Source organism: Ornithorhynchus anatinus, chromosome 2 (genome assembly GCF_004115215.2).
Source record: "Ornithorhynchus anatinus isolate Pmale09 chromosome 2, mOrnAna1.pri.v4, whole genome shotgun sequence".
NCBI lineage: Eukaryota > Metazoa > Chordata > Mammalia > Monotremata > Ornithorhynchidae > Ornithorhynchus > Ornithorhynchus anatinus.
The window spans coordinates 108,948,684-108,975,685 of record NC_041729.1 but is presented as its reverse complement, the minus strand read 5'-3'; the positions used below and the strand labels follow the sequence as shown (position 1 = coordinate 108,975,685).

At 44.1% G+C, this 27,002-nt stretch overlaps 1 protein-coding gene and 1 non-coding gene across 3 annotated transcripts in view; both read left to right on the top strand.

Annotated features, from left to right (window-relative positions):
- The first annotated feature begins 264 nt into the window (after positions 1–264).
- GPR45 (G protein-coupled receptor 45) overlaps positions 265–27,002 on the top strand; it is a 37,062-nt gene continuing 10,324 nt past the window's right edge. For both annotated transcript variants that reach the window (XR_005659785.1, XM_029048759.2), the window contains exons 1-2: positions 265–473; positions 7,296–7,410. The gene's annotated coding sequence lies outside the window, so the exon portion shown is untranslated. The remainder of the gene's footprint in view (positions 474–7,295; positions 7,411–27,002) is intronic.
- Positions 10,808–10,945, top strand: LOC114809723. Its single transcript, XR_003757500.1, has one exon. It is a non-coding gene; the product is annotated as a small nucleolar RNA SNORA7 (small nucleolar RNA).

Here is a 27,002-nt window from a genome sequence, read left to right as displayed (position 1 = left end):
CCCCCTCCTCTCTTCCCTCTCCTCCTCCTCTCCTCCCCTTTCCCTTCCCCCTCTTCCCCTTCTCCCCCTCTCTTCCCCCCTCCCTCCTCCTCCTCTTTCCCCTCTTCCTTTCCTTCCTCTCCTCCCCTTCCTCTTTCCTTTCTTCCTTTCCTCCCCCTTCCCCTCCTCCTCCTCTTTCCCCTCTTCTCCCCTCCTCTCCTCCCCCTCCTCCCCCTCCTCCTCCTCTCTTCCCCCTCTTCCTCTCCCTCCTCCTCGTCCTCCCCCTCCGTCCTCCGGGGCGGCTGATGCCCATCCCGGGCAGCATCCAAGCCGAGTGTATGGCGCGCCCCCAGCCCCGGGATTGGGGGGGGACCCGGGCCCCCCCCCAGGGCCTGCGCCCATCCTCGGGGCCCGGGATTCCCTCCGGGACGGGGCGGGACAGGAACGGACCCGACAGGACCGGGGACCGCTAAATAGGCCTGAAAAATCGAGAGGTTCGTTATATGATGGAGGGTGGGGGATGCGCCAGGGAGCTTACGCGACCAACTCTCCTAGCCTACCGAGAGAAGTCATTCATTCCATCGTATTCGTTGAGCGCTTACTATAGGCAGGATACTGTGCTAAGCGCTTGCGAAAGTACAACAGAGCAATAAACGGTGACGATCCCTGCCCACAAAGAGCTCACGGTCTAGAGGGATCTCAGAGAGCGGGTCCTGCTTCGGGGATCCGATGCTCTTAGAACAGTGCTCTGCACACAGTAAGGGCTCAATAAATACGGTGGAATGAATGATGATCTGAGCCCGTCAGTATGCTGAGCCATGGAGAAGCAGCGTGACTCAGTGGCAAGAGCCCGGGCTTGGGAGTCGGAGGTCGTGGGTTCTAATCCCAGCTCCAGCAACTCAGCAGCTGTGTGACTTTGGGCAAGTCACTTAACTTCTCTGTGCCTCAGGTCCCTCATCTGTAAAATGGGGATAACAATAATAATAATAATGTTGGTATTTGTTAAGCGCTCACTATATACCAACCACTGTTCTAAGCGCTGGGGTAGATACAAGGTAGATACACAGTCTTCATCCCCATTTTACAGATGAGGTAACTGAGGCACAGAGAAGTGAAGTGACTTGCCCAAGATCACACAGCTGACAAGCGGCAGAGCCGGGATTAATAATAATAATAATGTTGGTATTTGTTAAGCGCTTACTATGTGCCGAGCACTGTTCTAAGCGCTGGGGTAGACATAGGGGAATCAGGTTGTCCCACGTGGGGCTCACAGTCTTAATCCCCATTTTACAGATGAGGGAACTGAGGCACAGAGAAGTTAAGTGACTTGCCCACAGTCACACAGCCGACAAGTGGCAGAGCTGGGATTAGAACCCATGACCTCTGACTCCCAAGCCCGGGCTCTTTCCTCTGAGCCACGCTGCTTCTCAAATAAGACGAAGACTGTGAGCCCCACGTGGGACAACCTGATTACCTCGTATCAACTCCAATGCTTAGTGCTTGTCACGTAGTAAGCGCTTAACAAATAGCATCATCACTTTCGGGACCTGTCTGGGCTAGCGCTTCGTACAGTGTTCTGCCCACAGTAAGCGCTCAATAGATATGGTTGATCGATTGATTGGTATCGGAGGCCGAGAACCTGTGCTGGGCATTCAGAGAGCTGTTGATTCTCATGATTACTGGAGAGAAATGGAGAACAAAGGGCACATCCCTGAGCCATGTTATCTGACTGTATTGTTTCATCCGACAGTGATTGAATTTCGACAAGCAGCATGGCCTAGTGTATAGAGCACGGGCCTGGGAGTCAGAATTGCCTGGATAGAACACGGCCCAGGAGTCAGTGTGACCTGGATTCTAATCCCAGCTCCATTTGTCAGCTGCGTGACCTTGGGCAAGTCACTTAACGCCTCTGTGCTTCACATATCTCATCCGTAAAATGGGGATTAAAGCTGCGAGTCCCATGTGGGATGTGATTAGGTTGTACCCACCCCACAGCTTAGTACAGTGCTTGGCACATAGTAAGCGCTGAACAAATATCATAAAACGAAATCCAACTAGTAATCAGTTGCAGTACTAAAAGAAAAATGGTTGACTGGCAAACCGTGCAAGTCAAGGCTTTTCCCTGTGCATTAGTATTTCAGAAATCATGAGTTTCACCTTGTTTTCCCTCCAAATTAATGTGGCCATTGGGTCATTGTCCAGGAAATGACTACTTACTAATTATTTTATTTTTAGGCTCAAGAACCTATCCAACTGAATTATTTCTTCTCATAGCTTATGATTATCATTCAGAAAGATTGCATTGTGTTTTCCTAAAGCTGCAAATGTGCTTAATTTTGTCTTAGATCAATCAGTGGAATTTAGTGAGACCTGTACTTAGTACTTAGGCAATATAATATAGTTGGTGGCATGTTCCCTGCCCACAAAGAGCTTATAGTATAGAGACGGATATTAAAAATGAATTATGGTTAGGAGAAATGGCCGAGAATAAGGATAGGTACATAGTTCTGAGGGAGGGATGCATATCAAGTGCCTAAAGGGTACGGAACAAAGTTAATAGCAACACAGAAAAGAGGAAGTAGGGGAAATGAGAACACAGCTGGGGAATGCCCCTTGGAAGAGATGTGATTTTAGGATGGTTTTGAAAGCAGGTTTTGAAGCAGGAAGAGTGGTGGTCTGCCTGATATGCAGGGGGAGAGAGTTCCAGGTCTGAGAGATAACATGGACAAGAGGGTGAGTGGTGAGATAGACAAGATCAAGGTACGTTGAGTAGGTTGGCAATTAGAGGAGCAAAGTATGCTGTTTGGGTTGCAGTAGGAAATCAGTGACTTTATATGAAAGAAAACCCTGGAGATTGTTCCTCCAAAAGGTGCTTGATGAGGACAACTTTTGAAGTCTGACCAGGTGACGTTGAAAATATTTCCAGGATAAGACTTCGTTTTCTGGGAGGACTAGATCAAGATTTCCCCGTTGAGTTGTTTTGAACCTAGATTGGCCAGCCAGCATGGGGGTACATATGTGAAATCCATTCCTACAGGAAGCTGTGCAGCAGAAAATATCAGTGGGATTTAGATAAATTCATGGGCGAGCAGGTAGCCAAAGGACAGAGTTAGGGATGTTGAACAAAACCCGGTCTGCTGTGGGGGGAATCAAGTGGACAGCAACCTCATTGACTGAGTAACTGCCAGGGGCAGATATTCAGCTACTTCTGCCTCTCTTACCCCCTTTCCCCAAGTCTTCCTGCCTTCTTAGCTAGGACAATCTTGACACCAAGGGGCAGGAGGCTGGTCTTCACCACCCTATCCTGGCACCTGCCCATCACACCCATACTTTATGTGACTGGCTCTCTGCCACTTGTCTGCTGTGTGACCTTGGGCAAGTCACTTCACTTCTCTGGGCCTCAGTTCCCTCATCTGTAAAATGGGGATTTAGACTGTGAGCCCAACATGGGAGAAGGACTATGTCCAACCTGATTTGCTTGTATCCACTCCACTGCTTAGAACAGTGCCTGGAACATAGTAAGTGCTTAACAAATGCCACTAATATTATTAGTAGTAGTGGAGTGGTAAAACTCATGTATGATCCTTGATTCAAAACAGTCCCCCGATCCTGACATGAAAGGGAGCATTTGGGAAGACCATCAGTATGAATCCTGAAAGAAAAGACTGTGTTGGATGAGGAAAAATGTATCTAGGGCTTTATCTTTTACATGCTGTTTTGCATTCATAGTATTCCATCTTTTCTATTAGGTTTGCACCAAATCCCTTCCTGCCTTATTAGAGACTCTCCCCACCCCTGCTTCAAAGACTTATTGAAAGCACATCTCCTCCAAGAGGCCTTCCCTGACTAAGCCTCCCTTTCCTCTTCTCCCACTCCCTTCTGTGCCATGCTGACTTGCTCCTTTTATTCATTTCCCCCTCCCAGCCCCACAGCACTAATGTACATATCTGTAATTTATTTATTTATATCAATGTCTGTCTCCCGCTCTAAGTTCGTTATGAGCAGGGAAATGTGTCTGCTTATTGTTATATTGTACTCTCTTAAGTGCTTAGTACAGTGCTCCGCACACAGTAAGTGCTCAATAAATATAATTGACTGACTGGATTGTAACCCTCCGGAAGGCCAGGTACCACATCTAATTCTCACCTGAGTAGTTTTCTTCTTCCCAGTGCTTACTTCATTGCTCTGCACACAGTAATTGCTTAATAAGTACTATTACAACCACTACTACTTGAAGAAGTCCTTAGGGCCTGGAGCTCTACAGAGCCTGGGCTTGGGAGTCAGAGGTCGTGGGTTCTAATCCTGTCTCCACCACTTGTCTGCTGTGTGACCTTGGACAAGTCACTTAACTTCTCTGTGCCTCATCTACCTCATCTATAAAAATGGGGATTAAAAAATGTGAGCCTCAAATGGGGCAATCTGATTACCCTGTATCTACCTCAGCGTGTAGAACAGTGCTCAGCACATAGTAAGCGCTTAATAATTACCATAATTATTATTATTATTATTATTATTATTACAGAGAAATCCATTTGGCTCCCCTACTTGGGTCCAGACTACCTTCAGGAAGACCAGTCAGATACAAAGAGCAGGGCAGTGCAGTGCTCAGTGCAGCTGTCGTTTTTTGAGAAGATATCCCTGACGATGAAATTCCCCTATGAAGTAGGTCAATGTGGAGACATAATCTATGTCAAATCGTGCAAACAAAAATTCCATCCATTGTTGTATTGATATGTTTTGAGACTTGCAATGCTGGGTGCTACTTTCTTTTTTTATGGTATTTGTTAAGCTTAAAAAATAGCACAATTATTATCATCATGCCCGCTGTGCCATTCTGTGGTCTTTTTTAAAAAAAAATGGCATTCATTAAGCACTTACAATGTGCCAAACACTATATTAAGTGCTGGGGTACGTAAAAGGTTGGGCGCAGTCCATGTTCCACATGGGGCTCACAATCTTAATCCCCATTTTTCTGACAAGGTAACTGTGGCACAGAGAAGTCAAGTGACTTGCCCAAGATCACACGTCAGACAAGTGGCCAAATGGTCTGAAACCACATTGTGATTTCAGGAGCTTTCAGTTAAAGGAATTCTTTAGTAACTGATCCAGGCCCACCCTGGCTAGGATCTTGTTGGCAGTGATAATTGTCCCAACCTGATCTCTTTCCTTTTTCTTATTGAAGGTGGAGATGGCAGAGGCATTCTTGAGATCTCCTCAGTGTTCCATATGTTGAGAAAAATTGTATGTATGTTTTCCTCGAAGCATCCACTAGAACTAACACAATCTGTTTTTGGTGAGGAAAACTTTCAAGAAGTCCTATTTGCCATTTGTGATATTCCCCGGCCCATTTCCTATTTCCTGTCCTCTAGACTGTAAGCTCATTTTGATCAGGGAACATGTCTGCCAACCAAGTTGTGTTGTACTAAGTGTCTCCCTAGCACTTAGTACAGTGATCTGCACATAGTAAGCACTCAATAAATATCACTGATTGATTGATGGTTTTCCCTTAGGGCAAAGGGGGTCTCTAGACGGTTAGCTCCTTGTGGGCAGAGATCATGTCTACAACCTCTCTTGTACTGTACTCTCCCAAGTGCTCAGTACAGTGCTCCCTGCACACAGTAAATGCTCAATAAATGCCACTGATGGATAATTATTTTGAAGGATCATTTGCGAAATGTTGAGTCGTGGATAGGGCTGCCCACAAAGTCTTCCCAGCCGCACGGTGAGAATGGAGGGGGAAGAGCTAACCTGTAGAAGTGGTCATCCTCACCTCATGGCACTGAACCAGGACGGGGTTCGGGGAGCCAACCTGGGGTGGGACTTGTGATTGAATCTATCACCATTCACTTGTTCATTCAATCGTATTTATTGAACACTTACTGTGTGCGAATCACAGTACTAAGCGCTTGGGAGAGTTCAATATAACAACAAACAATACTGGCCCAGCAGTATCCTGGAAGGCTCAATCAATCCCATTCCACTTTTCATTCAAACTTTTCTTTCAGTTGACCCACAGCTGAAAAGATTCAGAGGCTGGAAAGGGAATCAATCAATTAATGGAATTTACTGAGTGCTTACCGTGGGCAGAGCACTGAACTCTGGCCTTGGGGTTTTATGAGACAACAGTACTGGTAGACACTTTCCCTGTCCACAACAAGCTTACAGTCTAAAGGGGAGTGATGGACATTAAAATAAACTTTGGATTTTTAAAAATGGTATTTATGTGCTTACTGTGTACCAGGCACTGTTCTGCAGCATGGCTTAGTGGAAAGAGCACGGCCTTGGGAGTCAGGAATCGTGGGTTCTAATCCTGGCTCTGCCACTGATCAGCTATGTGACTTTGGGCGAGTCACTTCTCTGTGCCTCAGTTATCTCATCTGTAAAGTGGGGATTAAGACTGTGTGCCCCTCGTGGGACAACCTGATTACCTCGTATCGATCCCAGCGCTTAGAACCGTGCTCGGCACATAGTAAGCGCTTAACAAATGCCATCATCATTACTATTATTATTATTCTAAATGCTGGGGTTACATACAAGAGACTCAGGTTCCACATGATTCCATATGGGGCTCCACATGGAATCAGGTTCCACATGGGGCTCTGCCCCTTGTCAGCTGTGTGACTGTGGGCAAGTCACTTAACTTCTCTGGGCCTCAGTTACCTCATCTGTAAAATTGGATGAAGACTGTGAGCCTCATGTGGGGCAACCTCTATCTACCCCAGAGCTTAGAACAGTGCTCTGCACATAGTAAGCACTTAACACTTACCAACATTATTAATTATTATTGAGTGGCCCAAGGTCATATGGCAGACAAGAGGCGGAGCCGGCCTTAGAACTCAGGTCTTTCGGACCCCCAGGCCCGTGCTCTATCAATCTACTAGGCCACATTACATAAATGCTGGAGGACTGAGGGTAGGGTGAATATCAAGTCCTTAAAGTATACAGATTCAAGTGCACAGACAATGCAAACAGGAAAGGGAGTAGGGGAAATGAGGACCTAGTTGGAGAAGGTCTCTTGGAGGCCTTCTCTTGGAGGAGAAGTGATTTTATTAAGACTTTGAAGGTTGGGAAAGTGTAACACTTCTTGTTGACGGTACCTGGTGGCAAAGGAGTGAATCTGGGCCTTCTCTTGTCGCCTTCAGGTGCTGGGATCACAGCCACCACAGTAAGCACAACAAGAGGGAAAACGGTAACTCCTTGCCGATCATTTGGTGAGAAGGTAGACTGTAAGAAGCCTGCATCATGGGGCCTACAGAAAAGGGTGGAAAATAATTGGAATCCTACTCACAGCAGAAATTTTCTGTTTTTGTCACTAGAGTTTCCTGCTTTCTTCATCATTCCCCCATCTCCTACACATGGATGGTAGCTGACTCCACAGATATTTATAGCTCAGAAACCCAGGAGGCTGAAAACTTTTCATCCTCATCCCGGGTAAGTTTTCCTCTCCTGACAGATGAGTATGGAAGCAACTATGTAAAGGCTAAATGGAAAAGATAGCTGCCTATATATTCCCGACAATCTGTCAGTGGTGTCTCTTGTCTTTCAATAGGATGAAGGAATTTTCTAGCACTCTTTATGGGAAGAGAAGTTGCTATATAGTTCGGCTGCTGCTTCTATAAAGAGCAAAAAACAGTTCGACAGCCATGCTGCTCTTCCAGGCATCTGTGCTTCCAAACTAAGGTTCTTTGTTTAGCAAAAGTAATGCCCAGAATAGAGCTATCTCAGAATCGCCACACCATTTTGGGGTTTATATGCTGCTGTTTTAATAATTTGTCGAGCGCTACTTGAGTGACACTTAAGATACTTTTGTTTCAATCAATCAATGATGTTTATTGAGTGCTTACTGTGTGCAGAGCACTGTACTAAGCACTTGGGGGAGTACAGTACAATGGAGGTGGTAGACATGTTCCCTGAGCTGTAGGGTTTGACTCTTTTTTTTTTTAATCTCCTAGACTTAGTCACGTTCCTTCACTAAACATCATAAAACCTTGAAGGGAGGTAACTGAGAAAGTTCTCAACTGTCATTGCTTTCCTTTTTGTATCTTCCTCTTCCTTCCCCACTCCTAGACTCTAAGCCAGAGCCCATGACTGATTCAGCATCTTTGTAACTTTCTCCAGCATATCGTACAGTGCCATGCATAGCATATGTGCTCAACAATGTGCTAGAGGGAAGAGGAAACATGGAATTGTTGATCAAGTGAGAGGTTGGCGATGAAGTGGTTGATTTTGAGAGTTGTCCATGTAGAGGTAGTAGTTAATAATTATAATAATAACAATAATAATTATGGTGTTTGTTCAGCGCTTACTATGTGCCAGACACTATACTAAGCAATGGGGCGGATACAAACAAATTGAGTTGGACACAGTCCCTGTTCCATATGGGGCTCACAGTCTCAATCCCCATTTTACAGATGAGGTAACGGAGGCACAGGGAAGTGAAGTGACTTGTGCAAGGTCACACAGCAGACAAGTGGCGGAGCCAGGATTAGAACCCATGAGCTTCTGACTCCTAGGCCCATGCTCTATCCACTTCACTATGGGATAGTTGAGGCTATGGGAGCAGATGAACCTACTGAGTGAGTGGAGAGTGAGAAGAGATGGAGTCCTACAACCCAGCTAACCCACAGTTAGGGAATTCGAGGTGTAAGAGAAATCCGGACTGAGAGGGAACAGTCAGTGAAGTAGGAATAATAATAATGTTGGTATTTGTTAAGAGCTTACTATGTGCCGAGCACTGTTCTAAGCGCTGGGGTAGACACAGGGGAATCAGATTGTCCCACGTGGGGCTCACGGTCTTAATCCCCATTTTAGAGATGAGGGAACTGAGGCACAGAGAAGTTAAGTGACTTGCCCACAGTCACACAGCTGACAAGTGGCAGAGCTGGGATTCGAACTCATGAACTCTGACTCCAAAGCCCATGCTCTTTCCACTGAGCCACGCTGCTTCTTGGAGCAGCGTACTAGGTACTAGGAGGAGTGCCAGTTGAGTACTGTATTCATAAAACCAAGGGCTAAAAATGGTTCAAGGAGAAAAAAGTCCATAGCGATGCAGGAGGAAGAATGGTCAAAGAGGAATAGAACATAATAGAGCCCAGTAGATTTGACTTTAAGGAGATTGGTGAATGGCGGCTTCTGGGGAAATATGGTTCTTAATATTATTATAATTATAGTATTTGTTAAATGTTTATTATGTGCCAAGCACTGTACTAAGCACTGGAGTAGATACAAGATGATCAGGTGCCCTATGGGGCTGACAGTCTAAGTAGAGAAGCAGCATGGCATTGTGGATAGAGTACAGACCTGGGAATCAGAAGGACCTGGGTTCTAATCCTGACTCCGCCACTTGTCTGCTGTGTGATCATGGGCAAGTCACTTCATTTCTCTGTGCCTCAGATATCTCATCTGTAGAATGAGGATTGAGACTGGGAGCCCCATGTGGGACAGGGACTGTGTCCAACTCGATTTGCTTGTATCACTCCGGTGCCTAGTACAGTGACTGGCACATAGTAAGCGCTTAACAAATACCATCATTATTATTACTTTTTAAAAAATGGAATTTGTAAAGCACTTACTATGTGTCAAGCACTGTTCTAAGTTCTGGAGTAATTATAAGCCCGTCAAAGGTCAGGGACTGTCTCTATCTGTTACTGATTTGTACATTCCAAGTGCTTAGTACAGTGTTCTGCACATAGTAAGTGCTCAATAAATGCTATTGAATGAATGAATGAATGAATGAATAAGCATCAGATTGGACACCATCCCTGTCCCAAATGGGGCTCATGGTCATAATGGCCATTTTACAGATGAGGTAATTGAGGCACAGAGAAGTGAATTGACTTGCCCAAGGTCTCACAACAGATAAATGGTGAAGCGGGGATTAGAACCGAGGTCCTTCTGACTCCCAGGCCTGTGCCCTATTCACTAAGACATGCTGTTTCCCTTGGCTACCATGGAGAAGAGTATGAGAATTCACATATTTTAACTGACTTTTTCCCCCAACTCTTTCACTACTTGCAACTGACCAGACTGACCAGAACCTGTACTGGAAGGTGGGGGCAGGGGGAGAGGGAGGAGGAAGGTAAGTAATTTAGGTGGAGTGGAAAGGATGGAACAGGAAGATATGCAGGAGAACCAGCAGGATTTGGCAGTAGATTTTAATGTGAGAGTTAAATGATAGCAAAGGGCGGTATGAGATTAGACACAGACCAACACTTCTTCCCTGTATTCTCTGTGGTCACCATGACAGAGTAAAAAGATTCTGTGCCCGTCCAGGATTAGATGGGTGAGTTAGCACTTCACTCCTGTTCTTGAATATTTTTCCTTCTGCCTCCTCTCCTTGTCCCAAACCAAAGGATGGCATTTTATAATCTTTCTGTTTAGGACAGATTGAGCTATTATTAGATCATTTTTATCTCTGCCTAATGTATTCAAATTTAATTACATGTTTTCTTCTGCCTTTGGTTCAAGCGTACCAATTATGTGGTATTAAGTCTGTCTCAAGTTTATTAATAGGCTTTTCATTGTCCCTCCATTTACTAATTGTGCAGGATTCTGGTGCTTGATTTCATGGTCTCTTTGCCTGGGTAAAGCACAAAAAAGGGGTTAGGCTGAACTCAACAATTTCAGCACCTTGGTGTATTTTTTTTTTGAGCTGAATTGATGAAGGCTAATCCCTCTGAAGCTGATGAAAAGTAAAATGTAAAGTGTATTCTTTGGCGCAGTGAAGGTTGGCAAGAGGATGAGGGTGGTAACTTTCTGCTTCCTTGCTCTTATTGTCCCACTATCCTTCTCTCAGTCTTTTGGTTTAATGGATTTGGGTCAGTTATCATCCCTCTCAGGATGGCACCTGGAGAGTTTCTAGTACTCTACTAGTCTCGGCTACAAGAGGAAGAGGCAAGCAGAGGCCTACCCATTCCATTGCTAGCTTGGCCAGTGGCAAGCGAGTGGAAGGCCATCTGCTACAAGTCAAAACTCACCCATACATAGACTCCAGAACGTTTGCAGACAGAGGAGGGGTGTTATGGGTCGAAAATGACTCGACAGCATAAGATAAGACAGTTATCACTGGTGACAAAGAGAGGGGAAAAAAGAAAGAAGAAAATGAAATCCTAAGCACTTGTAGGGTCGACTTCCCTCGGTGATAGAGAAGCAGTGTTGCCTAGTAGTTAGAGCACGGCTCTGGGAGTCAAAAGGACCTGGGTTCTAATTCTGGCTTTGCTACTGGTCTGCTGTGTGACCTTGGACAAGTCACTTCACTGTACCTTAGTTAACTGGAAAAGGAGGATTAAGAATGTGAGCCCCATGTGGGGCAGGGACTTTGTCTAACCTGATTACCTTGTATTTACCCCAGCGCATAGTACAGTGCCTAGCACAAAGTAAGGGCTAAACAAACACCATTTGAACTTGAATATCACTAACAGATAGAAGGCACTACCTCTTTGTAGCATATTCAGATGGCATGCAAATACAAAGATGCCTTCTGACCAATTCTAACTCCCTTTTGGGACCCTCTGAATATCTTAGTGGAGGCCATATGGGTTCAAATCCCGGCTCTGCCGCTTGTCAGCTGTGTGACTTTGGGCAAGTCACTTAACTTCTCTGTGCCTCAGTTACCTCATCTGTAAAATGTGCATTAAGACTGTGAGCCCCACGTGGGACAACCTGATCACTTTGTATCCTCCCCAGCGCTTAGAACAGTGCTTTGCACATAGTAAGTGCTTAACAAATGCCATTATTATTATTATTATTATCATTATTATGATCAAGGTATAGCCCTGAGGTCCCCCTCTGGTAGCTTTTTGGGAGGGAGGCAAGGTAGGAGACAGCAGAACTATCAGGATCCAGAAATGTGGTGCCTGGCCCAAATGATGGAAGATGGCTTCTTTCGGGAGGGGTGGCAGGGGGAGGGAGAGAGGCACAGAAAAAGTGCAGGTGCCGTCTGCTCTTAGCTTTCTTATGGATAACTGTCATCATTTGTATGGAGCTCTAGGCAGGCCCGTTGTCGGGACTGGGTCATGCCTGATGATGCGGGGGAAATCCCAAGCAGCCCAATGAAATGCAACTGGAACCTAGTCTTCCCAGGCCAAGACAATCTTTGACCCTCAAACCACCAAATCCTAGTAATAAAAACTAGAATTGTTATTATTATTGTTATTGTTGTGGTATTTGTTAAGTGCGTACCATGTGCCAAGGACTGTATTAAATGCTGGGGCAGTTACAAGTTAATCAGATCAGATCTAGAGGCTCACAGTCTAAGTAGGAGGGAGAGCAGGCCTTTAATCCCTATCTTACAGTTGAGAAAACTGAGGCTCAGAGAAATTAAGTAACTTGCTCAAGATCATACAGCGGGCAAGTGGCAGAGGTGGGGTTAGAACCCAAGCTCTCTGACTCCTAGGCCTTTCCACTGGGCCACATAGGTTCTCCACCATACCGTTTTCATTTATGACCCTACTATATCCAGTTTAGCTGAAAAGTCATTTGCTTCACCCCCTGAAAAATAAGATCTTTGATCAGGAGATTTCGTTCTCCTGCAAGGCTCTTGACTGACCTGGAGTTCACCTGATTGGCAGCTTCTTCTCTGGATTGCTGGGAGCTTCCTATGCTGCTCTTGCCACTTGGCTGACATCCTGACAGGACTTTGGGGGCCGCTGTGAGGATTCCTGGGGCCAGGGAGGAGGGAGATCTGGAGACTGGAAAAACCCAAACTGTCAATGGTCAGTGAGGTCAATCCATCAGTCATTTTTATTGAGTGCTTACTATGTGCAGAGCACTGTACTAAGTGCTTGGGAGAGTATACTACAACAGAATTAGCAGATATCTTCTCTGCCCATTACGTGCAGCCTGGTCTAATGGAAGGATTATGGGTCTGAGGGGTTAAGAGGCCTGGATACCAGTTCCAGTTTTGCCGCTTGCCTGCTGAGTGACCTCCGGCAAGCCACTTGACTACTCTGCACCTCACTTTCCTCACCTTTACAGTGGGGAGAGTAATAGCTGCCTCTCCATACCTCAGGCATGTGGTGGGGATAAAATGCACAAATTGATGATAAAATGCAAATTGATGCACAAATGCCCACTTTGGGAAAATAAAAGCATCATACCAACTCTTTATATTATACCTTCCCAAGCACTTAGTACAGTGCTCTGCGCAATCTAAGTGCTCAGTAAATACCATTGATGGTGATGATGTTGTTGATGAAAGGAGCTCAGAAATCAACCATTACACTCTGTTCAACCTGTTCGATCTGCCCCTAAGCAATTTAGTCTTTGACCTTGTGGAAAATGCGTGGGTCTGAGAGTTCGGAGGCTTGGGTTCCGGCCCCAGCTCTGTCTTTTATCTGCCCTGGGTCCTGGAGCAATTCCCATCTCTTCCTGGAAGCCTTCTTTCATTTATCTTTCATCCTCCCTTCAATTCCATTTTCCCCCGTAACTGACACTCGGGTCCTTGTACATTACTTAAGCCCTGGAGACTCCAAGCTCCTCTAGACTGTAAGATAGTTTTGGGCAGGGACAGTGTCTGTTTATTGTTATATTGTACCTCCCAAGTGCTTAGTATAGTGGTCTGCTCTCAGTAAGTGCTCAATAAGTTCGATTGTCTGGCTGACTGGCTTGGGTATTCACACCCACTTCCCCTTAAACCAATACATAGCTTTACACTCTTGCTTTCCCCCTTTCTATAATTTATTTTAATGTCTGTCTCCTCCACTGGATTGCAAGCTCCTTGAGGGCAGGGATCATGTCTACCAACTCCCCCATACTTTCCCAAGGGCTTAGTATAGTGCTCTGCATAATCAATGATCAATAGATACTATTGATTGATCATTTAGCATCTTTGAACCTCAGTGTCCTCATCTCTATTATTCTCCCATCTTTTCCCTAGTTCACCTGTGTTCTAAGGATAAAATGAGATAGACATGAAAACGCTTTGGAAAAATCCAAGTGCTCTGCAAATCACAGGTACCACTATTATAATTCTCTGTAATCAAAAACCCTCTTTACCTCTCGGCAGTGGTCAGTGCCATCCAGTCAAAAGAGTAGCACTCGTCAGGTCTACTGCCCTCAGTGATAGAGAAACAGTGAGGCCCAGTGGACAGAGCACAAGCCTGGGAGTCAGAAGGACCTGGGTTCTAATCCCGGCTATGCCACTTGTCTGCTGTATGACCTTGGGCGAGCTTTAGGCTTTAGTTAACTTGTCTATAAAATGATAAGTAAGGCTGTGAGTCACATGTGGGGAGAGGTAGTTTGTCTAACCTAATTAGCTTGTATCTACCCCAGCACTTAGTAGAGTGCCTGAGAAGAGTAAAAACTTAACAAACACCATAAAAAAAAACCAGGACTTGAATCGTTTCAAAGGGATCCCATTGAGGTCTGTCATGGCTCCAACAGTCACCAATGTGCCCCAAGAGGAGAGGCTGGGGGGCAAGAGAACTCCGCATTTCAGGATTGGCTCCCAAAAGGTCAAAATCTATGGAGTTTGTTCAATAATAACTAGCCATAATAATGGTATTTGTTAAGTGCTTACTATGTTCCAAGTGCTGTATGAATCAGTGGGGCAGTTACAAGATCATCAGAATAGATGTCATCCCTGTCCCATTGGGGCTCACGGTCTAAGTAGAAGACGTATTTTACAGATGAAACTGAGACCCAGAGAAATTAAATGACTTGTCCAAGGTCACCTAGCAGGCAAGTGGTGGAGCCAGGATTAGAACCCAGATCCCCGACTCCCAGGCCCATGCTCTTTCTGCAAAGTCGTGCAGCTTATTTACTCCCCTCTCTTCCTTAGATATATTTCAACTTGGTTTTTTCTACCTCTGCTTCTCAGTTTACCGTGCCATGTGTGTTCGGTTGTTGCTACTTGACTTGAACCGAAATCTATTCCGTCAGCGATGCCCAAACCAGGGATGTGGAACTCTGCACACAAAGACTGTTAGCTCCTTGAGCGAAGGCATCCTGTCGTCTTGTCTTATGCTGTCGAGTCATCTCTGAGCCATAGCAATGCCATGGACGCATCTCTCCCAGTACGCCCCACCTCCATCTGCAATCATTCTGGTAGTGTATCCATAAAGTTTATCCATAAGTGGTTTACCATTGCTTTCTCCCGTGCAGTAAACTTTAATCTTCACTCTCGACTCTCTCCCATGCCGCTGCTGCCCAGCACAGGTGATTTTTGGCCTGTAGCAAATCGCCTTCCATTCGCTAGCCACTGCCCAAGATAGGAATGGAAATGGCTCTGCTTGACTCTCCCTCCTATAGTTGAGACTGGTAGAGTATTGGAAACTCTCCAGGTGTGACCCTGAGAGGGGTTGTGTCTTCTAGCTCTATTGTATTTTACTCTCTCAAGCAACTTATGCAGTGCTCTTCATACAGTCAGCACTAATAAATACCACTGATTGACTAATTGATCGAGTAATTGGAAAGAAGATCTGAAGACAAGGAGGTAGAATAGTTGGCATTTAGAAACCCTCATGTTAAGTGGGCGTGCAGAGAGAGAGCAGAGCTATCTGCTGGCTCAGTCATTCCACTCCTTGAACTGTCTCCCTCCTTGGACTCATCAAATTCCTTGTAGTCGGGATGTGGAGGCGAGGAGGGAAGTTCTCCTTCCCTGGGCCCTAAAATGCATAGTTGCAGCGCTGATTATCAACATCTGTGTCAGCAGCATTGATAGAACAGCTACTGGGTGCAGAGGTCTGTACTGGGTGCTTGAGGGCACACAGAACAAGATTAAAACATTTTCTCTGCCCTAGGGGAGATTATGGTCTACCGGGAAAGAGAGCAGATATAAATGGATTAAAAAATCAGTAGAATAAAATGTAACGAGTAGACACAAATCATAAACATCGGTGGGTGAGTCACTAATAAGTGGCCGAGGAAAAGACATTCCCAGGAGATTATCAGGGAAGACTCCTAGAGGAGGTGGTTTGGGGAAGCATTTTAAAGGAAGGGAAAGTTCTGTGAAACTGAGGTGGGAGAATTCTATAGGGGGAAATGTTGATAAATATTCAAGTAGCAACATGGTCTAGTGGATAGAGCACAGATCTGGGAATCAGAGGACCTAGGTTCTAAACCTGGCTCTGCCACTTGTCTGTTGTGTGACCTTGGGAAAGTCATTTCACTTCTCTGCACCTCAGTTACCTCATCTATAAAATGTGGATTAAGACTTGAGCTCTTTGTGGAACAGGGACTGTGTCCAACCCAGTTATCTTTGTGAGAAGCAGTGTGACCTAGTGGAAAGACTGCAGGCCTGGGAGTCAGAGGTCTTGAGTTCTAATTCTGGCTCTGCCATTTGTCTATTGTGTTATCTTGGGCAAGTACCTTCATTTCTCTGTACCTTGGTTACCTCATCAATAAAATGGGGATTAATTAATCAGTCAGTCACATTTATTGAGCACTTTATGTGTGCAGAGGAGTGAACTAAGCATTTGGGAGGGTATAAAATAGAGAGTTGGTAGAAACATTCCCTGCCCATGAGTTTACAGTCTAGAGGGGGAGGCAGACATTAATATAAATCAGAATGTGAGCCCCATGCTGGGACATGGACTGTGTCCAACCTCTTAGTGCACTGCTTGACACATAGTAAACCCATAACAAATATCTTTTAAAAATTATTATAAACTGGAGAGTAAAGAATGAGGAATCCTTTTAATTCACATTCTTTCTTCTTCACTCCACTGAGACCACTTTCTCCAAGGTCACAATTACCTCTTCATCACCCAACCTAATTTGGCTCTACTTTACTCTAATCTTCCTTGCCCTATCTTCGACTCTGTGGACCATTCCCTTCTTCTGGAAACACCATTTCACCATGGTTTTAGCCTTGGTTTTCCTACCTCTGGTCAATTCTTAGTTGCTTTCTCTAGCTCTTCTGCCTCCCATATCTTCAACTGTAGGAGTCCCTCAGGGTTCAGTTCTGGACCCTCTTCTATTCTCCATCTACAATCGCTTCCTTGGGGAGCTAATCCATCTCTATATTGATGAGTTGCTAGCCCCACTTCTCTCCACTGTGATCTCGCATTTCTTCCTTCTTCTGGGCCATTTGTACATGGATATCTCACAGATATCTCAAACTCAGTTAAGTCCAGAACAGAACTCCTCATCTTAGCATTACCCTTGATGCCTTCCTTTCTTTCACGCTCCATAATCAATAACAGTAATAATAAATAATATTATTCATTAAGTGCATACCATGTCCCAAGCCGTTGAGTAGATACAAGATTATCAGAGTAAACATGGCCCTGTCCCCCAGGGACCTCACAGTCTAAGATGGGAGGAGAATGGACATCTTATCCCCATTTTGCAGATGAGACAACTGAAGCCTAGAGAAGTGAAGTGACTTGCCCAAGGTCACACAGCAGGCAAATAACGGAGCTGGTAGTAGATCTTGGCTCTCCTGTCACTCAATGTCATGCCCTTTCCACTAAGCCATGCTGCCACCCCACTCTATCGCCATATCCAGTTAGTGTTTCCGCGACAATATTTCCAGACCAAACCCTTTGCTCTCCATCCAAATGGCTACTATGCTAGTCCAGGCACTTTTGTTATTCACCTTGATTACCCCAGCAACCTCTTTATCTTCCTGCCCCTGGTCTCTCCCTTCTCCAGTCTGTAATGCTTCACTCTTTTGCCCAGATCATTTTTCTAAAACATTTTCTGCACATCTCCCCACTCTTCAAAAATGTCCGGGCTTCGGAATCTAAAGGCCATGGGTTCTAATTCTGACTCTGTCAATTGTCTGCTATATGACCTTGGGCAAGTCACTTCTGAGGCCCAAGCCTCAATTACCTCATCTGTAAAATGGGGATTAAGACTGTGAGCCCCATTTGGGACAGGGACAGTGTTCAACCCGATTTGCTTGTATCCACCCCAGCACCTTCTACAGTGCCTGACATATAGTAAGCCCTTAACAAATACCATTATTAATTAATCCAAAGCCTGGCATATAGCCACCTGTTGTCTCTTTACTCAGAGTCAGGTGCGGCAAGCAGCAAACATTGCAAGAACTTAAATCTGACTATAAAGTTAGAAGTGCTGATGCATCTGGATTTGGGTGAGCACCAAGTGGACATAGGCAAAGTTTGTGGTGAGAATAACTCTTTTTAAGTATATGCATGTTAACATTTGTTTAAATCCAGAATTCTTTATTATTGTCACAAATTGCAATGCTATTTGATCACATTAGCAAATAGGGGTAACTATTGTTAGAATCACATGCTTTGTGAGTCACATGCCTTGTACATAGTAAGTGCTCAATAAAAATGATTGAACAAATGGGTACATCCTGTTCTTATGCACTGGGCAAGAAAAACAGGTGAACTTCTCATACCCAATTCAGCCCAAAACAACCAAGTGGGTTGCAGCGTGGCTCAGTGGAAAGAGCCTGGGCTTGGGAGGTCATGAGTTCGAATCCCAGCTCTGCCACTTGTCAGCTGTGTGACTGTGGGCAAGTCACTTCACTTCTCTGGGCCTCAGTTACCTCATCTGTAAAGTGGGGATTAACTGTGAGCCTCACGTGGAACAATCTGATTACCCTGTATCTACCCCAGCTCTTAGAACAGTGCTCTGCACATAGTAAGCGCTTAACAAATACCAACATTATTATTATTAAATGAGGCCAAGATCCAGTAGAAGCTCTCAAAAGCCATGGTAATCAAGGTTGAGAGAGTTTCCCAGACAGAGTAATGGCCAGAGTTAGACTTTAATTGATACTACAATTTAAAGAAATTCAGATAGAGTCAAATAGAGATTTTCTGACAGAGTTGTATTTGCCTGGATTGTTTAGGGAATAAGGCAACTTTATACCAAGTGCTTAGACCAGACCACCAAAGCATTTGTCTACCTAGATTAAGGTTTTTGTTTGTTTGCTTTTTTTTAATGGTATTTTTAAGGGCTTACAATGTGTCAAGTGCCATTGTTAAGCACTAGGGTAGATACATGATTATCTGGACACAATCCCTGTCTCACATAGGGCTTACGGTCTTAATCCCTATTTTATACATAAGGTAACTGGTGCACAACAAAGTTAAATGACTTGCCCCATTGGCCTCTGCTTATTGATTCATGTTTTTTTTTTTTCCTTCCCAGCAATTTTCTTGTCTGAACTTCATTAGAGAGTTTCTAAGCATACAATTCTCTCCTTGACCCTCTCCAAACTGGCTTCCACCCCCTTCACTTCACTGAAACTGCCCTCTCAAAGGCCAAAAATGATTTCCTTCTTGTTAAATCCAACAGCCTCTACTTCACCTTAATCCACCTTGACCTCTCAGCACACTTCAACACTAATAATAATAATAATTGCTGCATTTGTTAAGTGTTTACTACGGGCCAGGCACTATTCTAAGCGCTGAGGTACACAAGGTAATCAGATTGGACACGGTCCCTTTCCCACATGGGGCTCACAGACTTAATCCCCATTTTATAGATGAGGTAACTGAGGCATGGAGAAGTGACATGACTTGTCCAAAGTCACACAGCAGACAAGTGGTGGAGCCGGAATTAGAACACATGTCCTCCGACTTCCAGGCCCATGCTCTTTCCACTAGGCTATTCTGCTTCCCCTATCGACCACCCCCTAGTCCTGGAAACATTATCCAATCTTGTCTTTATTGACACCATCCTCTCCTGGTTCTCCTCTTACCTTTTTAGCTGCTCATTTCAGTCTCAATCAGTCAGTGGTATTTATGATCACTTACTATGTGCAAAGCACTGCACTAAATGCTTGGGAGAGTAGTCTCTTTTGTGGGTTCCTCTGCTGCTCACCCCTTAACTCGGGGAGTACTTCAAGGCATAGTTCTGTGTTCCCGTCTATTCTCCATCCACATGCATTCTCTTAGAGAACTCATTCACTCCCATGGCTTCAACTACCATCTCTAAGAGATTGATTCTCAAATCTGCATCTCCAACCTTGATCTTTCTCCTTCTCTTCAATCTTGCATTTCTTTCTGTCTTCAAGACATCTCTTCTTGAATGCCCTGCTGACACCTCAAATTCAACATGTTCGAAACAGAGTTTATCATCTTCCCACCCAAACCCTAATCTCCCCATGACTTTTCCGTCATTGTAGATATCACCACCGTCCTCTCAGTCTCAAAAGCCTTGGCATTATTCTTGGCTCCTCTCTCTCATTCAATCCACACATTTGGCACTAAATCCCGTCAGTTCTACTTTCACAACATCACTAAAATAAGCCCTTTCCTCTCCACCCAAAATACTACCATATTGATCAAAGCATTTATCCTATTGTGCCTTGATTAGTTAATCAGCCTCCTTGCTGACCTCTGTACTTCCTGTCTCTACTCCAATCCTTATTTCATTCTTTTTCTAAAAAAAGTTCAGTCCTCAACTCCCCACTCTTCAAAAACCTTCAAAGGTTGTTCATCCATCTTTATTAATAATAACAGTCTCTGTCCCACATGGGGCTCACAGTCTTAATTCCCATTTCACAGTTGAGGTAACTGAGGCTCAGAGAAGCTAAATGAGTTTCAAAAGTCACACTGAAGGCAGGTGCAGAAGCCAGGACTGGGACTCAGGTCCTCTGGCTCCCAGGCCCATGTTCCTTCTACTAGGCCCTGCTGCTTTCTTATTTTATCGTTTTTAAACAATAGATTTATATTTTGAGTCAATTTGATGCAATCTTGGGAACTCAGCGTCCTTTGCATTATTCCCTCTGAGAATTGAAGCTTTTAAGTTCTCTCTCAACATTGTATTTTGATGGAACCTATTAAAGGTGCTGGCCATGCTTTTTCATTATAGTGTTTCTCACCCATGAGGTGCGCAATAAAGTACTCTTGAATCAGTACTGTTGGAAGAGAGGAAAAGTCCAGGCTATGAAATGATGATTAGCCAGGCAATAAAGTGTTATTCATTCATTCAGTAGTATTTGAGCACTTACTATGTGGAGACCACTGTACTAAGCGCTTGGAATGTACAAATTGGCAACAGATAGACAGTCTCTGCCCACTGATTACAGTCTAATCGGGAGGGAAAGACTAAACAATAGCAATAAATAGAATCAAGGTGATGAACATCTCATTAACAAAATAAATAGGGTAATAAAAAATATATACAATTGAGCGGACAAGCACAGTGCTGAGGGGAGGAGAAGGGAAAGGGAGAGGGGGAGGAGCAGAGGGAAAGGGGGGGAAAAGGGAGCTTAGCTGAGGGGAGGTGAGGGGGGGGTAGAGGGACAGCAGAGGGAGCAGAGGGAAAAGGGGAAGCTCAGTCTGGGAAGGCCTCTTGGAGGAGGTGAGCTCTCAGGAGGACTTTGGAGAGAGGAAGATAATTAGTTTGGCGGAGGTGAGGAGGGAGGGCATTCCAGGACAGCGGGAGGACGTGGCCCAAGGGTCGATGGTGGGATAGGCAAGAACGGGGGACAGTGAGGAGGTGGGCGGCAGAGGAGCGGAGCGTGCGGGGTGGGGAGTAGAAAGAGAGAAGGGAGGAGAGAGGTAGGAGGGGGCAAGGTGATGGAGAACCTTGAAGCCTAAAGTTATTGAAGTCTAAAGTTAAAGCCTTGAAGTTATTTCAGGGAGATCTGCCCAAGTTGCCAGGATGATAGCAAACCTTTCCTCCTATTTGAGGATGTGAGAACTGGCAACCTGATGCAGCCTGACAGGAAATCACCAAAACAGAAAGCAGTGGAGGTTCCCTGCAGCTTGGCCGAATGTTTCAACTGTTTTGAATCAAGTCCATTTCTGAACAAAATGACCTGTGCGTGCTCAGGAAGAAATGTGTTTGAGGCTCCCCGAAGGAAAGCTGAGTATGAGAAATATGTTTTGCATTATTAGAAATCTGAGCATCTGACTCTCAAATGCCCTAGTTCTATGTTGGGCTCAGGAAGCTGGATTCCTGGATAAGTATTGCAAATGAAAAAAAAATGGGGTCAGGAAAGGAAGACACTCTCAGTTTCCACTCCATTCAAATCTCACCATCACCTTGAGGGGGCTGCGGAGACAGTCTACTGAAATATATCGTCCTTAACCCAGTGTGACTACTGCAGGCAATCAATCCCAGATTGTAGATTCCGGCCACCTTAGGCAGCGTTTTGGCTCTCTTTCCCGTCCCTGGTCAATCCTTAATGGGGTGATGAATCCTGAAGATTTGTTTATTCTGTTGTATTTATTGAGGCCTTACCATGTGAGAACACTGTACTAAGCACTTGGGAGAGTACGATGCAACAATAAACAGACACATTCCCTGCCTAGACTCTGACCCAAAGGAGAACAGAACCCTTCCTGGCTAGGGCATAACGGTGGACCTGGGGTGATTTGAACTATGCATTTTTAGGTCTCTTTTCTTTTGTAGCTGTGGCAGGGGTCAATTCAAATGCTGGATAGAATGCAGTTGAGAGAAGAGCTCATAATTAATGGCTTAGGTGGTTTCCTGAGTTCTAAAATGATGAGAAGCTGAGCAGCTTTGCCTACTAGAAAGATCACGGGCCTGAGAGTTGGAGGATCTGGGTTCTAATTAGAGATCTACCACTTCCCTGCTGAGTGATCTGAGGCAAAGGCCTCAGTTTTCTCATCTGTAAAATGGGCTTTCAGTACCGGTTTCCCCATCTACTTAGACTATGAGCTCCATGTGGGACAGGGACTGTGTCCAACCCGATTATCTTGTATCTACCCCTGTGCCTAGTACAGCGCTTTGCACATAGGAAGTGCTTACAAATACCAAAATTATTATTATGATTATGAATGACACAGTTCCTGGTTTTAGTACTTTTCCGAACAGTGGATATTTACTCTTTTTTCTTTAAGTGTTTAGGCAGTCATTGCTATCTCCAATCATTTGATAGTATTTGAGCACTGCTCCAGGCAGAGCAATCAGTCAATCGGTAGTATTTATTGAGCACTAACTGTGTGCAGAGCAGTGTATTAAATGTTTGAGAGAGTAGAGTACAACAGAGTTACTCTTATGTTCCAGAGGAATGAACCTTATTAGGTGGAATAATGTGCCTCAGAGTCCTCAGTAATTCAAGGAGAGGCCTAGAACTGAATACAACTGTATGAAACTGGAGAAAATGCAGTCATGACCAGAACACTTCATTAGAGCAGTTTTGGAGACCTGAGAATAGGAAAACATTCTTCAGTGGTGAACCTTTCAATTATTGGCATTTAATGACTGCTTACTATATACAGAGCACTGTACTGCTTACTATATACAGAGCACTGTACTAAGCACATGGGAGAGCATGGTACAAGAGAATTAGCAGACTCATTCCCTGTCCATAACGATCTTACAGTGTTTCATCCTGTCATGTGGAATAGAAGACTCAAACATGACCATTTTTGTTTTGGAGAAATACCCCTATTTAAGTTCCTCTCTGTGATAATCAATCATTCTTATTGAGCGCTTACTAAGTGCAGAGCACTGTACTAAGTGCTTGGGAGGGTATAGCATAGCTCAGTGGAAAGAGCACTGGCTTGAGAGTCAGAGGTTATGGGTTCTAATCCTGGCTATGCCACTTGTCAGTTGTGTGACTCTGAGCAAGTCACTTCACTTCTCTGGGACTCAGTTCCCTCATCTGTAAAATAGGGATTAAGATTGTGAGCCCCATGTGTGACAACCTGATTATCTTTTATCCCACCTCCCAGAGCTTAGAACAGTGCTTGGAACATAGTATGTGCTTAACAAATACCATCATCATAATTATTATTATTATTGTTATATATAACACATTCCTTGCCCACAACAAACTTACGATCTAGAGGGATAAAGTAAGGATGCTAAGCAAAGCAAGAGGGGTCAGAAAGGAACAAAAAAAGTAAAGTTTTTTGGGAAACAATTTTGTTTTCCTCCCCAATATATATTATCTGTGTTCTCCATCCAATAATGGTTTAGTGGAAATAATTATCATTAGATGTATTTTTGCTTCAATGCATCATGTTAAGAAAAAACTGTTGACAGAATATTAGGAAATTACATTACTTCAGTTAGCCTTTTTAAAATTTGGTCTAGCAACAGATAATTCAGCAGGTTTGTTAGTAACAATGTCTATCTCCACCAATAAATTGTAAGTTCCTTGTGGGCAGGTATCATGTCTACCTTCCCTATTGCACTCTCCTTCTAGAAGCTTGTTATGGGCAGGTAACTTGTCTGCTAATTCTGTTGTATTTTACACTCCCAAACGTTTAGTATAGTGCTCTGCACATAGTAAGTGCTCAATAAACACCATCGATCGATCGATTGATTCCAACACTTAGTATAGTGCTCTGCACACAGTAACCGTTCAATAGATACCATTGATTGATTGAAGTAACTGGCAAAGGCATTTCTAAGGAGAAAGACATGGAAATATAAATGGTCTTGATTCTCCCTAGGAGCTGCATACATCCATGGAAGATTTTCATGTATGGGAAGGAAAGAGACAATTGCCCCTGCTTCCTGTAAGGTCAGCTTCACATGATGTAACGAGTGGGTTGCCATTCTGACACTGAATCCTGGTTAGTAATAGCACTGCAGATGCTCATAGTTTCTTAGGCGCAAAGGAAATTTTGGTCTAAGGGAGGAATCTTTGACTTCTAGTGTTTGTTTTGTAAGTGCTCAATTCAGAGCTCTCTCTTCCTCCCCCTGGCATTCCCTCCACCCCTTTCAGTGCTCTCCTCACTGTGAACACTTAGCAAACATAGGCATTGGTGTTGATGGGGAACTTTGCCCCGATAAGACCACTCCTGAATGTGATAGAACTACTTTACTATGTGCCGCAGTGCCTACTTTTTACCAGGACACATGAAAAATAAGTGCCATATGTGGATTCCGTTCAGAAATATCAAAACTTTTTCAGTTGGCCTTTATAATTCAAAAATTATTTTTTTTGGAAAGGCTCAATGAAGAGGGAGAGGAATCCACAGCTGTTCCTTTGAAGAGGTAAAAAGCTCCTACTTTCCCAAAATGACTCCTCTGAAGTCCTGAGAAGATTGTGCTGCCAATACCCTAGTTTCTTTGCCAGAATAAGTGACATTGCAGCTGTCCTAAGCTCTCCCTTCCTTTCGGGGTGCTTTCTGCCAGCAGAAACAGGACGTTGGCAGCTCTGACTTTTCAAGATCTTGGGGAGGTGCTAATTGTCTCAGATTTTGTTTCAAACGTGAAGCTAATTCCATTTTTAAGCAAGTACCATATGCTTTGTTCTTGTTTGGGGATCTTCATACACGATTTGGAGATTTTTAAAAACACTCCACCATGCACCTTCTAAAAGAGTTCAGAAGGGAAAATTGTCTTCCAGATTAGCCATTCACCATAAGAAGGCCGAAGTAAAATTGGAAAAGGCACACCTTTAAATCCAATAAATTTGTTCTATTTAACTCCTCTGAAAAGGAGTTTAGCGCTTAGAACAGCACCTGGCATGTAGCAGGCACTTAACAAATACCATTTTAAAAAAAGGAGGAGCTGTTTTAGATTTCCCCTGATTTCTAGATTGATTCTTGTTGAGGCTATGTACACTAAGCAGCTCTGTTCTGTTCAAGCCTCATTGTACAATACAGTAAGCTAAGCCATTGAAATGACTTCTTGGTCCATAAGATAGAGAAGGAGCATGGCCTAATGGATTAGAGCAAGGGCCTGGAATTCAGAAAGACTTGGGTTCTAATGCTGGCTCTGCCATGTGTCTGCTGTGTGACCCTAGGCAAGACACTTCACTGTGCTTCAGTAACCTCATCTGTCAAAGGAGGATTAAAACTGTGAGCCCCATGCGGGACAGGGACTGTATCCAACCTGACCACCTTGCATCTACCTCAGTGCTTAGTACATAGCACATAGTAAGAGCTTAACAAATACTATATTTTTTAAAAAATAGGATAAAAATAAGGTTGTTTGGGGCACAATAAATAATGTAAGCCTACTGATATGAGGGAAATATTTTATGATATAAATAAAATCATTTAGGTTTGAGGAGGCTAAAGAGGTCGGAAGAGGTCATTACTGTGATGCTATCAGTGGCCAATGGCAATAGTGTGTGACTAATGGTACATTCCCAGCCGTGTGCACGTAATGATTTCTCTTTACTCTAAGGCTTCAATTTGCTAACTGAAGCAGCTGGTATTAGTATCATTTTGTCTTCTTGATGTCACAATCTCCGGGAGTCACTCAATGATATTTGAGTGCTCACTATGGTTAGAGCCTCCCGTCTAAAATATTTCTGACTCGGCCCAACTGTCTCCTCTTCTGACTCCTGTCTGACTGTCCACCACTCTCCCTACTTTCAAAACCCTCCTAAAAAATCACATCTACTAAAAGAGGCCTTCCCACACTCAGCCTTTTATTTCCCCTATCCACTCTCCCCTCTGGATGTGTACCCCTTAAAAACTTCTATACTCATCCCTAACCCCACAATACTTAGGTAAATTTTCCATTCATTCATTCAATAGTATTTATTGAACACTTACTATGTGCACAGCACATGTACAATTTGGCAACAGATTCCAGATTGTAAGCCCTATGTGGGCAAGGATTGTCTCTCTTTATTGCTGAATTGTACTTTCCAAGCGCTTAGTACAGTGCTCCGCACAAAGTAAGCGCTCAATAAATACGATTGAACGAATGAATGAATATACGCTACTATTTCCCCTCTCCCTAATCTATTTTAATGCCTGTCTCCCCCTGTAGCCTGTAAAGCTCCTTGTGGATCACGTCTACCAACTCTGTTTTATTGAACTTTCCCAAATGCTTAGTTCAGTGTTCTGCATAGAGTAAGCACTCAATAGATACTTTTGGTTGATTGATATTTTGCTGATGATACTTGAGGTCTTGTTTTCTGTCATTAAGGGCTCCTGTCCACCTTGCACATGGCCACCCCATTTCAGCTCACCATAGAGTGGCTGTTTCAGTGTCCTGCTGTTGTACATTCTCCACCCACCCCACCTAGAAAGGTTGGTGTTGTTTAGGTGCTAGTGTTCTGAGTCCCAAGATCTCATTCTTTGTGATCTTGCCTTGCCCTTCGATGTTGAGAGTAACAATAATAATAATAGTGGTATTTGTTAAGTGCTTATCATGTGCCAGGCACTGAACTAAGTGCTGGGGTAGATATTTAACTTCTCTGTGCC